This window comes from Carcharodon carcharias, chromosome 9, assembly GCF_017639515.1.
Source record: "Carcharodon carcharias isolate sCarCar2 chromosome 9, sCarCar2.pri, whole genome shotgun sequence".
Taxonomy (NCBI): domain Eukaryota; kingdom Metazoa; phylum Chordata; class Chondrichthyes; order Lamniformes; family Lamnidae; genus Carcharodon; species Carcharodon carcharias.
The window spans coordinates 59290957-59304319 of record NC_054475.1 but is presented as its reverse complement, the minus strand read 5'-3'; positions in this window follow the sequence as shown (position 1 = coordinate 59304319).

Below are 13363 nucleotides of genomic sequence, written 5' to 3'. Positions count from 1 at the left end.
AGACTTGAAACTGTGCAGGAAGCACGCCTCTGAGACAGGAGTCCTGCTTCCAATGCTCCACACCAATTTTCATCGTTGTTATACTTGGGATCAGTTTACAAAGGCTTATTTCCATAGCAGCAGCATTTCCTTTGACTGAACATTTAAAATGTTAATTAACAATAATTGGAAGTCATTCAATACATTTCACAGTTGTATTCATGCCCTGCAGCTAGAATGGTTTTCATTCAAAGTACTGAACAGGAGACGTAACACAACAAACATGCAGGTACAGCAAACCAACATCAAGGGAGGAGGCATTTATTCAACTCTGAAATTACCTTTGACTGGCAGCCCTGTGAATCATTCTTGATGCACAGGATATTTTTCAGCCAGTCTTCCTTTAAGCCTGGAGAATGTGTGTAGTTGTAAGTGTACAGATGTGGTCAGTTGTAGCTGGCTGGTACAGTTCTCACCTGGTTGCATTCTTGCCTATCTAATTGTAGCCAAAGAATCACTTGCAATGGCTTCTCTTCCTGCTCCCACAGTTACCTCTGGTACCCTCTAAGGATCTAACCTTGACCCCTTCCTATTCCTCATCTACATGCTGCCCCTCAGCAATATCATCCCAAAGCAGAGCATTAGTTTTCAGACACGCTGATGACAGCCAACTCTACTTCACTACCACCTCTCCAAACTCCTCATTAAATTATTGGACCTGCTTATCTGTTATCCAGTATTGGATGAGCAGAAATGTCCCCCAATTAAATATTGATAACACTGAAACCATTGTTTTTGGTCCGCACTCCAAACTCCATTTCCTAATTACCAACTCCATCCCTCTCTGGTAACAGTCGGAGATTAAGCCAGTCCATTTGCAACATTGGTGTCACATCTGATCCTGAGATGAGTTTCCCCAGCTCATATTTCCACCTCTGTAACGTCTCCTGAATTTGTCTCAGCTCATCTGCTGCTGAGACCCTCACTCATGCCTTTGTTACGTCTGTACTCAACTATTCCAGCAGACCCCTGGCTGCTATGCCACATCCTACCCCCTTAAACTTGAAGTCATCCAAACCTCTGCCACCCGTGTCTTAACTCACAGCAAGTCCCGTTCCCCTATCACCTCTGTGCTCACCAACTTACACTGGCTCCCAATCAAGCAACGTCTTGATTTTAAAAACCTCATCCATGTTTTCAATCCTTTCATGGCCTCACATTTTTCCAACTCTGCACTCCTGTAATTCTGGCCTCTTTTTTTTAAACATTCATAATTGATCTGCTATTGGTGACTGTGCCTTCAGTTGTCTAGGCGCTAAAACTCTAGAATTTCCTTCTAACACCTCTCCACCTCACTTTCTTCCTTTAAGACACCATACTTCTTTGACCAACATGTGGTCATCTGACCTAATGTCTCCTTATGTGGCATAATTGGGCATAGTTTCAAATCCTGCTCCAGAGGCTTAGGCTGGGATTTTTTTGTGCCTGCCAGCATTGAGCATGTTCGATGGTGTGAGCAGACAATATGGTGGGAAGGCCAAAAATCAATTTCACGACATCATGAAACCAGTTTGCGATCGTCTGCTCCGCCTGCCGATGGCGGGCCGAGTTCTCCACTGTCAGACGTCAGAAACTTCACCTGCTCACTGACGCCCAGTTTGGGTTCTGTGGGGCCACTCAGCTCCTGACCTCATTACAGCCTTGGTTCAAACATGGACAAAAGAGCTGAACTCCCGAGGTGAGAGTGACTGCCCTTGACATCAAGGCAGCATTTGACCAAGTGTGGCATCAAGGAGTCCTAGCAAAACTGGAGTCAATGGCAACAGAGGGAAAGCTCTCTGCTGATTAGAGTCACATCTAGCACAAAGGAAGATGGTTGTGGTTGTTGGAGGTCAATCATCTCAGTCCCAGGACATCACTGCAGGAGTTCCTCAGGGTAGTGTCCTCGGCCCAACTTTCTTCAGCTGCTTCATCATTGACCTTCCTTCCATCAAAAGGTCAGAAGTTGGGATGTTTGCTGATGATTGCATAATGTTCAGCACCATCCGCGACTCCTGAAGCAGTCCATGTCCAAATGCAGCAATACCTGGACAATATCCAGGCTTAGGCTGACAAGTGGCAAGTAACATTCACGCCACTTAAGTGCCAGGCAATGACCATCTCCAACAAGAGAGAATCTAACCATTGCCCCTTGACATTCAATGGCATTACCCTCACTGAATTCCCCACCATCAACATTCTGAGGATTACCATTAACCAGAAACTGAACTGGACTAGCCATTTAAATACTATGGCTACAAGGGCAGATCAGAGGTTAGGAATCGTGCGACAAGTAACTCACCTCCTGACTCCCCAGAGCCTGTTCACCATGTACAAGGCACAAGTCAGGAGTGTGATGGAATACTCTACACTTGCCTGGATGAGTGCAGCTCCCACAACACAAGAACCTTGACACCATCTAGAACAAAGCAGTCCGCTTGATTGGCACCACATCCACGAACATTCATTTCCTCCATCAACGATGCACAGTAGCAGCAGTGTGTACCATCTACAAGATGCACTGCAGGAATTCACCAAGGCTCCTTCAACAGCACCTTCTATACCCATGACCACTACCATCTAGAAGGACAAGGGCAGCAGAAAGATGAGAACACCACCACCTGGAAGTTCCTCTCCAAGTCACTCAGCATCCTGACTTGGAAATATATCACCATTCCTTCACTGTCACTGGGTCAAAATCCTGGAACTCCCTCCCTAACAACACTGTGGGTGTACCTACACCACATGGACTACAGCAGTTCAAGGCAGCTCACCACCACCTTCCCAAGGGCAACTAGTGATGGGTAAAAATGCTGACCCAGCCAGCAAAGCTCACATCCCTTGAATGAATAAAAAATACAATTGTAATACATCAGCATATCATTATAGGGGCAGCCTGCCAGACTCATTCCCCCCTCGCTGCATCATCTGTCCACGTTGGCGGGAAAACACGCCAACGTGTTTCACAACAGCATATACAAGGCGTGTACTTGGCGAGCTGCACTTCGCTCAAGACTTCAAGGTTTGTTTGCCTCCCTTGCTTTAGTCATCAACACCAGACTTCACAGACAGAACCCCATCATTTTAGTGGGGCTCACAGGTAGGTCTTAAGCTACCGGATCAGCCATATGGGGCAGCTTTTCAATGGCTGCAGGGCTAGGTCTTGCTTGGGGTAGGGGGAGAAGTGGCCTCAGGCAAGGGAAGAGGCTGCAGGATGAGAGCTGTAGAGGGGAAGGAGGGTATCCCAGGGTGTGTGTGGGGACACATGTTAATCTGTGCAAGTGGCCTCAAGGTGGTGAGCGCTGAGGAGGCAGTCTCCAGAGGAGATGAGGCCAGATGAACATGAGGGTATGTGTGTGAGGATGAGTGGTGATGTCCCTTGAGCTGGCAGTGAGTGAGATGCCTGTGCATGTGTGATGGGCTTGAGTTTAGTGTCATGAAGAGATTAATATCTATAATGTTATTGGAAATTATTTTTAAACTGGAGCTGTAGTAGAGGCTATGTGTGTGTGTGTGTGTGTGTGTGTATGTGTGTGTGTGTGGCTTAATTGGATTGAAGCCAGCTAGTTTGGGTGCTTTGATGTATAGTAGTTTGGAGATGTTAATTAGATAAATATATGGAATAAAAGGTAAAGTACAATTTGCATTTGCTGAATAAACCATTCAAAAGAATGTGTAAAATCTTGCCCTAGTTGGGAGACACCAGGCAATGTGTTTATATTAGTAATAAAATTGGTGGAATAAAAGGATTATTGTTAGGAGAGGTAAAATTAAAATTAAAATACACTGGAAAATTTACATTCAAAGGAAAAGCTAGGTATAAACCGCGAGGAGTTTGTGTATGGGAGTCAGAGACATTTAACATCTAACCAGCCTGTAAAGCTAGGACTGTGTCAGCAAAGGAATCTTATTTTGAATTAATAGGGTCAAATATGCTTTGCCTGGTATCTGTTTAAAGTCTATAATGTCCAAAGGGTGCTCAAGGGCTGCAGTCTTCTTTGCTGTAGTCCTGGGCTGGGAGCACTGAGCGTGGCTGAACTTTAACTGTGGTGCCTGGCGTGATGAAGTGGCAAGGTGACAGTGTGGTAGGTAAATTCGAGCCTGCATTGTTTTACCCAACCGCTACCGCACTTAGTGCAAAACTGGGATGATTTTGCTGTTAAGCACAAACATTTAGACTGATGTTTCAGTATGGTACTGAGGCAACACTTGACTGTTGGTTGGGGTATCTTATGGGTGAGACATTAAACCAAGGCTCTGTCTGCTCTCCCAGGTAGATGTAAAAGATCCCCTTACTATATTTCAAAGGTGAGTTATCCTTGGTGTCCAGGCCAATATATATCCCTCATCCAACATCACAGGAACAAATTATCTGGTCATTATCATTCAACTTTCTATGTGGCTGCTGTGTTTCTTACATTACAACAGTGACTACACTTCAAAATGTACTCCACTGTCTGAAAAGCAAATCATGACAAGCACTATAGAAATCCGAAACAAAAACAGAATTACCTGGAAAAACTCAGCAGGTCTGGCAGCATCATGAGGACTCGAAACGTCAAGTCTTTTCTTCTAGTTCTGTTGAAGGGTCATGAGGACTCGAAACGTCAACTCTTTTCTTCTCCGCCGATGTTGCCAGACCTGCTGAGTTTTTCCAGGTAATTCTGTTTTTGTTTTGGATTTCCAGCACCCGCAGTTTTTTGTTTTTAACTATAGAAATCCGATTCTTTCTTCTCTTATATGAGATTGTAGTTCCATTATACACAAGAGTTCTGATTTACAGTTACTGCATTACACTGTTAACTGAACATTGGGCAGGACATGTATACTCCTGATAATAAAGAATGCTGATACTGAAATGAGGAAAATATTGACTGCAGACCTTGAAATTTCAGCAGCAACGCTCTTAGAGAGAGAGTTACCTCTGACAAAGCATCACACCCTAATGTTCCCTTCTTTGGCTCAGTTTAAATTTTTGTCTGACTGTGCTTCTGTTAAAGCACCCTATGTTAAAGCTGTTATATAAATTAAAGTTGTTGCTGTCACTCTGAGGAAGTTTAATTCGATACAGCTCCTTGAAGAGAGAAATATAAGAGGGTGACCGCTGAGGACGTTGAGCTGCCCAAGGTCATTGAATTCCTCCTGGAGGGGTCCTGAATCTTCAGTAGCACTGAGGTAGTGCCTTTAACCCTGGCCTGCCTGTCCTTCTTCAGTAAATAATAGGCATTAATTATTTTTATTTGGTCTTTTGCCTGATTCAAGTGTGGATGACTATGGTTAGGGCTGCAATAAATGTCCCTCCATGGCTGTATTTACTAAGGTACAGAGGCGTAATTGTACAGGCAAACTGAGATGCCGGCTGTTGTGCGAAATCCCGTAAGCACCCATCTCCGTGCCTGCTCGCATCGGGGCTTAAAAATTCAGCTGAGCGTCGCTCACTGCCACACTTACACTGCCAGCTCAGACGTTGACACTGCATTTAATTTAGAGGGCAGCAGAGAGGTGAGATCTGCATTTGGTTCACAGACAGAGCAGGGAACAAGAGTAGAGCAGGTACCAGTTTGGAGGGCAAGGTCACACACAAGCTCTGCTGCAGAGAACTCAGGTAGGCACTTCAGTGGGGGTTAAAGAGTGCCACACAGGTTAAAGGTTAAAAGGAGATAAAGACTCAAGGAGTTGGGGCTAATATATTAGCATGGCTAGAGGACTGGTTAATGGGCAGGAAGATGAGAGTAGGGATAAATGAAGCATTTTTAAATTGGTAGGCTGTGACTAAGGTGTCACAGGATCAATGCTGGGGCCTCAACTATTCAAATTTGACAAGGATACAGAGTAATGCATCTAAGTTTGCTGACGATACATAGGTAGGTGGGATTTGAAAACTATCAGTAGGACACATAGAAGCTGCAAACAGATAGGTTAAGTGAGTGGTCAACAAGATAGCAACTGAAGTATAATGTGGGGAAGTAGGAGCTTATTCACTTTGGTAATAAGAAAAGTAGAATATTTTTTAAAAGATGTGGAACTTGTAAATGTTGAAGTTCATAGATACCTGGGTGCACTCATTCAAGGTACACAAAAAGCATGCAGGAACAGCAAACAATTAGGAAGGCAAATGGCATGATGGCCTTTCTTGCAAAGAGATTGGAGTACAAGAATAAAGAAGTCTTGCTACGATTGTTCGAAGATTTGTTGAGATCGCAGCTGTGTGCAATTTTGGTCTTCATATTTAAGGATGGATATACTTGCATTGAAAGTAGTACAGTGAAGGTTTATTAGATTGGTCCCTGGGATGAGGGGACTGTCTCATGGTGAGAGGCTGAGTAAACAGCGCCTATACTCTCTGTAGTTCAGACGAATGAGAAGCGATCTCATTGAAACCTACAAGATTCTGAAGCGCCTGAGAGATTAATTCCACTGGTTGGGGAATCTAAAACTTGGGGGTACAGTCTCAGGACAAGGGGCTGAGATGAAGGAAGCTAAGGGATGACTTAATTGAGGTATACGTTATGAGGGGCCTAGATAGAGTAGACAGGGAAGACCTGTATCTCTTAGTGGTGAGGTCAATTACCAGGGCGCACAGATTTAAGGTAATTGGTAGAAGGATTAGACAGGCCATGAGGAAAATGTTCTTCACCCAGAGGGTGGTGGGTGTCTGGAATGCACTGCCTGGTATGGTGGTGGAGGCAGGAGCCTTCAGCTCATTTAAAAGGCACCTGGATCTGCACCTAAAGTGCCATAACCTGCAAGGCTACAGACCAGGTGCTGGAAAGTGGGATTAGAATGAATGGCTAGTTTTTTATTTTTTCTTTTTCAGCCGGCACAGACACAATGGACTGAATGGCCTCCTTTTGTGCTGCATATGGTTTTACGAAGAGAAATTTCTTAAGTCAAAGTGTTGTGAATCTTCGGAATTCTCTACCCCTGAGAGTTGTGGATGCTCCATCGTTGAATATATTTAAGAACGGGTGTCACTTTCAGTGCAAGCATGAGGATATTGGATATTACTGGCTAGGAGATCATCCTTAGCAAAAGTGGCCACAAAGCCTATTAAGATGGCTGCAACTTAACACGTGACTATGGGCATTTAACTAAGAACAGTATTCAATTCTGTGGCAATATTTAGTTAAACATGGACATGAATAAGGGTACTTCACAGCTACCTGTGAAATTTAAATATCGCATTGTGTAAGGGTGAGCCAGTGTTTGAGGAAATATGAAATTGCTAGACTGTTGGCCTCCAAATGCCATATTGAACAAAGGAGAATATTTGAGCTCCAGTTGGGGCAGAGATAAGAGCGAATGACTTTTGTCAATTACTATTGTGGTGGTAGTGCTTTGGACCCCAGAAGTGTCAACCTTGTGTTGACATGTAGTCATGTGACTGAAACTAACTTTCAGGGACTGCAGTATAATACACCCTGAAAAGCAAAGCAGTGTGTTTGAAACATATGTAGCACCATAAAACATCTGAAACAGCTGAACCATCATAGCTGAACATCTTTTAATGCAGCCAAAGTACTGTACTTGTTCCAGCTTCCAGTCCACCTGAGAATCAACCTCTATTGGGCTATTCCGCGACAAGAATCTTTTCAGCTTCATGAGAACCCTTCACTCCAATTAAAGTAACAACTCAACCAAGATGACATCAGGTCTGCATCAATATAAAGATTGAGTTATAAATTCAATCTTTATAATTATGGCCTTAAATTCATCTGTATCTAAATTTTGTGTTTGAGATAGTGGGTGGGAATTTCTGTGCCCGCTGGCATCGGGCATGTTCGGCATGAGTGGACAATATGGCAAGAAGGCCAAAATTCGGTTTCATGATGGCATGAAAGCAGTTTGCAATTGTCTGCTCTGCCCCGTCAATGGCGGGCCGTGTTTCCCACCATCAGACGTTGGGAACCTCATTGTAATACATCTGCATATCATTATAAGTCCAGCCTGCCGGAATCATCCCCCCACCATGCTGGATCATCCGAGTAATCATGCCGACGTGTTTCACAGCAGCATATATAAGGCTTGCACCTGGTAGGCTGCAATTCGCTTGGAGCTTCAAGGTTTGTTTGCCAACCTTGCTTTGGGCAGTACTTGTAGTCATCAGGCTTCACAGGCAACAGCACATCACTTTTAGGGGGACTCACGAGCAGGTCTCTACCTACCTGACCAGCCATAAGGCGTGGATGGCTTTTCAATGGCTGCAGGGCTTGGGCTTGCCTGGTGAAGGAGAAGTGGCCTCAGACAAGGGAAGAGGCTGCAGGGCAACGGCTGTACTGGGGAAGGAGGGTATCCCAGGATGTGTGTGGGGGGCACATGTTGATCTGTGCATGTGGCCTGAAGATGCCTGAGGATGCAGTCTCCAGAGGAGATGAGGCCAGCTGGAGATATAAGGGTGTATGTGAGAGAGTGAGTGGTGATGTCCCTTGAGCTGGCAGTGAGTGAGATGCCAGTGAATGTGTGATGGGCTTGAGTGTGAATGTTTAGAGTGATGAGATGGTTGCCATACCCTGGCGGCACGGATGAGGTCATTCATCCTCTGTCTGCATTGGATGACCAACCTCTTCTGTACAACATTTGCACCGATCACCACTGCCACTGCCTCCCCGGATGGAGTGGTAATGTAGCTACCCCTCCTTGGCCAGAGTGGAGATAGAGGACATCACAGCGGGTCTCCACGGCATCCAAAAGGCGCGTCACTAAACCTGGGGGCTGCAGTCTTCTTGTCTTTTGGAGCCATGTCTTCTGTGCAGCAGTCCTGGGCTGAAAGCACCTTGCACTTCATCACATCGAGCACCATACTTAAAGTGCAGCCTTGCACACACCTCTCAATCCTTCCAGACCAGGACTGCTGCACAGAAGACGTGGCCCCGAAAGGCAAGAAGGCTGCAGCCCCCAGGTTCAATGATGCATCCCACAAGAACCTTTTGGACACGGTTGGGGCTCGCTGTGTTGTTCTCTACCTCCCGCTCTGGCCGAGGGATAGACAACCACCTCACTTATCCAGCTTGGATGTGGTGGCAGTGGTGGTCAGCGTCACACCCTGCAGAAGAGGGCAGCCACCCAGTGCCGCAAGAGGATGAATGACCTCTTCTGTTCTGCTAGGGTAAGTCACTCTTCTCATCACTCTCAACTCTCACTCTCAAACCCAGCACACATCTAAAGGCCCTCATTCACTGCCAGGGACTTCACCATTCACTCTCACATAGACTTTCATTGCCTTCATCCGTCCATGGGACCACTCACCACCCGCACAGGCCAGATATACATATCATCTGACTTGGCAGGCATCCTGCTTACACTCTCCCCATCTGTATTTATGCAGGACAAGCTGGCACACAAAAAAAGGAGGAGGTCACGGATTGGAAGAGCAATGCCAGAAATCAAAGTTCTTACGGACTTTGAAAACAGATCCATCCAGCTGGCCGGTGATGATCATTCCTGTGCTGACAGTGAGGTCAGTGGTGCTCAACCAAGTGAGGATCCAGCAGTGCAACATCCATCAGACAACCATGCTGTGAGTGATGTGTCCTGTTTCACGGGCCACTGCCATGCACTAGTTATCTTTCCCTGCTTTCACAGGAACATCTGCCAAACAGCCAATGGAATCCATGACCCAGGGCCTCCAATCAAGCCCCGAAGAAACCTCTGGAGAGGAAGCTGAAGGCAACCTCCCTGAAGACCCATCACAGCGCTCACCCTCACCCTCCATCAGCGCAGAGACACACACCTCGGTAGAACCTAGCTTTAGAGTAGCCCCGGGACCACAATCTGGTGACCACATCACACTGTCTGATCCATAGCATGTGGTGGCAGGGACTTCCCAGGTGTCCGGCACTCGGAGGACTGCTGGGGGCCAGAACATATGGTGAGATCGAGTCAGATGATGAGCCTCTGGATTCAGTCATGTCACAGTTGCTGGAGCTGCAAAGGCAAGCTCGGGAACATCAGGAAGGGAAGTCCGCTGCATTCATCAGATTGCAAGGCACGATGGAGGAGTCCATCCATCTTCAGTCTGAGGTGATACCGCCAGCATTGCAATGCAGTGAGGTCCACACTGGTAGGATGTCAGCCTCCAAGGAGACCTTGGTCCAGGACATCGCTGCTGCACAGGCTGAACTCCATCATTGATGCCATAGTTGGCCTCCAACAGTGTGTATGTGAGAGGGGTATGGGGCAGCTCAATCTCACTCCAGCTTCCCCTTCTCCTCAAGGAGTCAGCCAGCTGCCCTTAGGCACCATAGGGAGAGGATCAGAAGGTGCATACCCCGGGGCCATCCACCCAGGTGACTCTGGGAGTGACCAGCCCATCTGACCCCCCTCTTCCTGTGGCCCCAGCAGATCCAGCTCCACAGATTGAGGAGGGTGCCACTGTCACACAGCAGGACCCTGAAAGCAGACCGGGACCTCCAGATCTCGGCACTCCAGAGGATGCCCGCCAAAGTCATCACAGACAGGGCCTCACAGTCAGCAGGCTGCCTCCACTTCCGCTGTAGATGTTGGAGGTAACACCAAGACGTAGCGCCAGGGTTAGGAAGGTTAAGAAGGTGTAATTCTTTTGAGTCAACCAAGTAAGCTAAATTAACAAAATTAGGGACAAATTAAAAGGCAATTAATTCTTAAAGGGAAATTGAAAAAACAAAGACAAAATTTAAAGGAAACTTGCAAACATTAAACCAAAATGTGATTAACAGAGTCAATAAAACACTCCAGTCCCCGCGGTGCCCACCAGGCATGGAAGGCCTCGACCGTGCCAGCAGACACGCATGCTCCCCCTCCAGGGACATCCGGCCATGAACATAGCCCTGGAAGAGGGGCAAACAGTCGGTTCAGATGACCCCCTCGATCGCCCGCTGCCTGGACCTGTTAATGGCTAACTTGGCCAGGCCCAGGAGCAGGTTCACAAGGAGGTCCTCCTCCTTCCCGGTCCCCCTCCGCACCAGGTATCCATATATCAGGGGTGTGGGGCTGAAGTGCAAATAAAACAACAGCAAAAGGTTTTATAAACAACTGAAAATGGAATGCAGCCTACAACAGCCCATATAAACATGGTCCATGGACTCCACAGGCCGCAAAAGACGTAGGTATCTTGGGAGTCTGTGAACTGATACATCCTATGATTATAGGGGACTGCTGTGTGCAACACCATCCACCCTAGGTCCCCGATGGAAAATGGGAGGACACTCCCGTAGAGGGCCTCCCGACGGGGACCTCCGCCGACGGACAGGAACAAGTAACAGTAACGCCGGACGCGTGCCGCCAGGGCATGTCTGGGCGGCGGGCAAGGGCAAGGAAGTGAAGGGTGTGCAGCAGCAGTCCGTACAGGAAACTCCTCCATGCTGTGCTAAATGGCACAGAGGGCATTTCCCCAAGGCTGCTCATATTGCGGGGCACCAGCACCCGAGGGAGGGCTTGGGGCCAATGTGGAATTCTGTCCGAACAGTGGGACGCTCAGACAGAAGACCACCGCGCACGTGGGCTACATCGAGATCCAGAAATGATGTCAGGGCCAAGCACAACCATCCTAAGGTCTTGGCTGGCATTGGCTATGAGCTGGACGTCCACTTCTGTGAAAGCATCCAGCCTACTCCACCGCCACCAGCATGCCGCCGATCCTGGTCACCCCGGCAGCCACAGCCCTCCTCTCCACCAGCCACTGAAAAGGACAGAGGAGCAGATTCCTGAGCAGGGGCTCTCTGACGATAGCCACTACATCTGATGGGGGAGAGCTACATCGTGAGGTGACCATGTTCCAGACTTTGATCAGGTCCTGGTAAAAGATGGGCAATACCTGCCAGGAGCCACCGAGGCCCCTCAGGTCTATAAACAGGAGCTGCAGGTCATAATTCAGGCCGTGCACCTGATGGAAGAAATACCAGGGCACACCATCTCGGAGGAGGCTCAACGTAAAGGTATCGCTGCAGGGCCTGAAGGTGGAAGGTCACCACCTGGGTGCGCAGGCACACCAGCACCTGACTGCCCTCCCTAAGCGGGAGACTCAGAACCTCAGCAGTGACCCAGTGCAATCTTTTGTCCCAGAAGAAATCGATGAGCATTCTCTGGATTTTTGTGACAAAGTCCGGGGGAGGGGTCAAAGTGACCAGCCGGTACCACAACATGGCGGCGATCAGCTGGTTTACGACCAGAACTCGATCCCGGTAAGACAGCACTCGGAGCAGTCCTGTCCAGCGCCGCAGGCGAGTGGTGACTTTGGCCTCCAGCTCCTGCCAGTTCGCCGGCCAGGATTCCTCAGCGGGGCAGAGATGGACCCCCAGGTAGAGGAGGCTGGTCCTGCTCCAGGTGAAAGGCCTGAGCTCCTCGGGTAGGGGATCCACTGACTGACCAGGAGCCCTGAACACTTGTCCCAGTTGATCCTGGATGATGACACAGCAGAGTAGACCTCCTGGCACTCGCGCATCCTCCACAGGTCAGCCGGGTCAGCGAACATGAGGAACACGTCATTGGCATAATTCGAGAGGACCACCCCGATGCCCGGCCTGTGCAGAACCAATCTTGACAACCTCCTCCGCAAGAGGCGCAAGAAAGGCTCCTCGTAAATAGAATACAACTGGCCAGACAAGGGGCAGCCCTAATGTACCCCTCTCCCAAAGTGAAGGGGCGCCATCAGGGACCCATTAACCTTCACTAGACACTCCACGGCGGTGTACAGAAGTCGGATCCAGGTGACGAAATGTATCTCGAACCTGAATGCTCACAGAGTTCTGAATAAATATTCGTGATCCACCCTGTCAAACACCTTCTCCTGGTCAAGAGATACCTTATCATCCCACCAGCCTCCGTGTTCAAAGGATCATCCTCCACTATTTCTGCCAACTCCCGCATGATTCCACCACCAAACACATCTTCCTTTCACCCCCCCTGGCGGCTTTCCGCAGGGATCATTCCCTCCGGGACACCCTGGTCCACTCCTCCATCACCCCCTACACCTCAACCCCCCTCCCACGGCACCTTCCCATGCAACCGCAGAAGGTGCAACACCTGCCCTTTACCTCCCCCCTCCTCATCCTCCAAGGGCCCAAACACTCCTTTCAAGTGAAGCAGCTTCACTTGAACTTCCCTCAATTTAGTCTACTGCATTCGCTGCTCCCAATGCGGTCTCCTCTACATTAGAGAGACCAAACGCAGACTGGGTGACCGCTTTGCGGAACACCTTCGGTCTGTCTGCAAGCATGACCCAGACCTTCCTGTCGCTTGCCATTTCAACACACCACTCTGTTCTCATGCCCACATGTCTGTCCTTGGCCTGCTGCAATGTTCCAGTGAAGCTCAACGCAAACTGGAGGAACAGCACCTCATCTTCCGACTAGGCACTTTACAGCTTTCC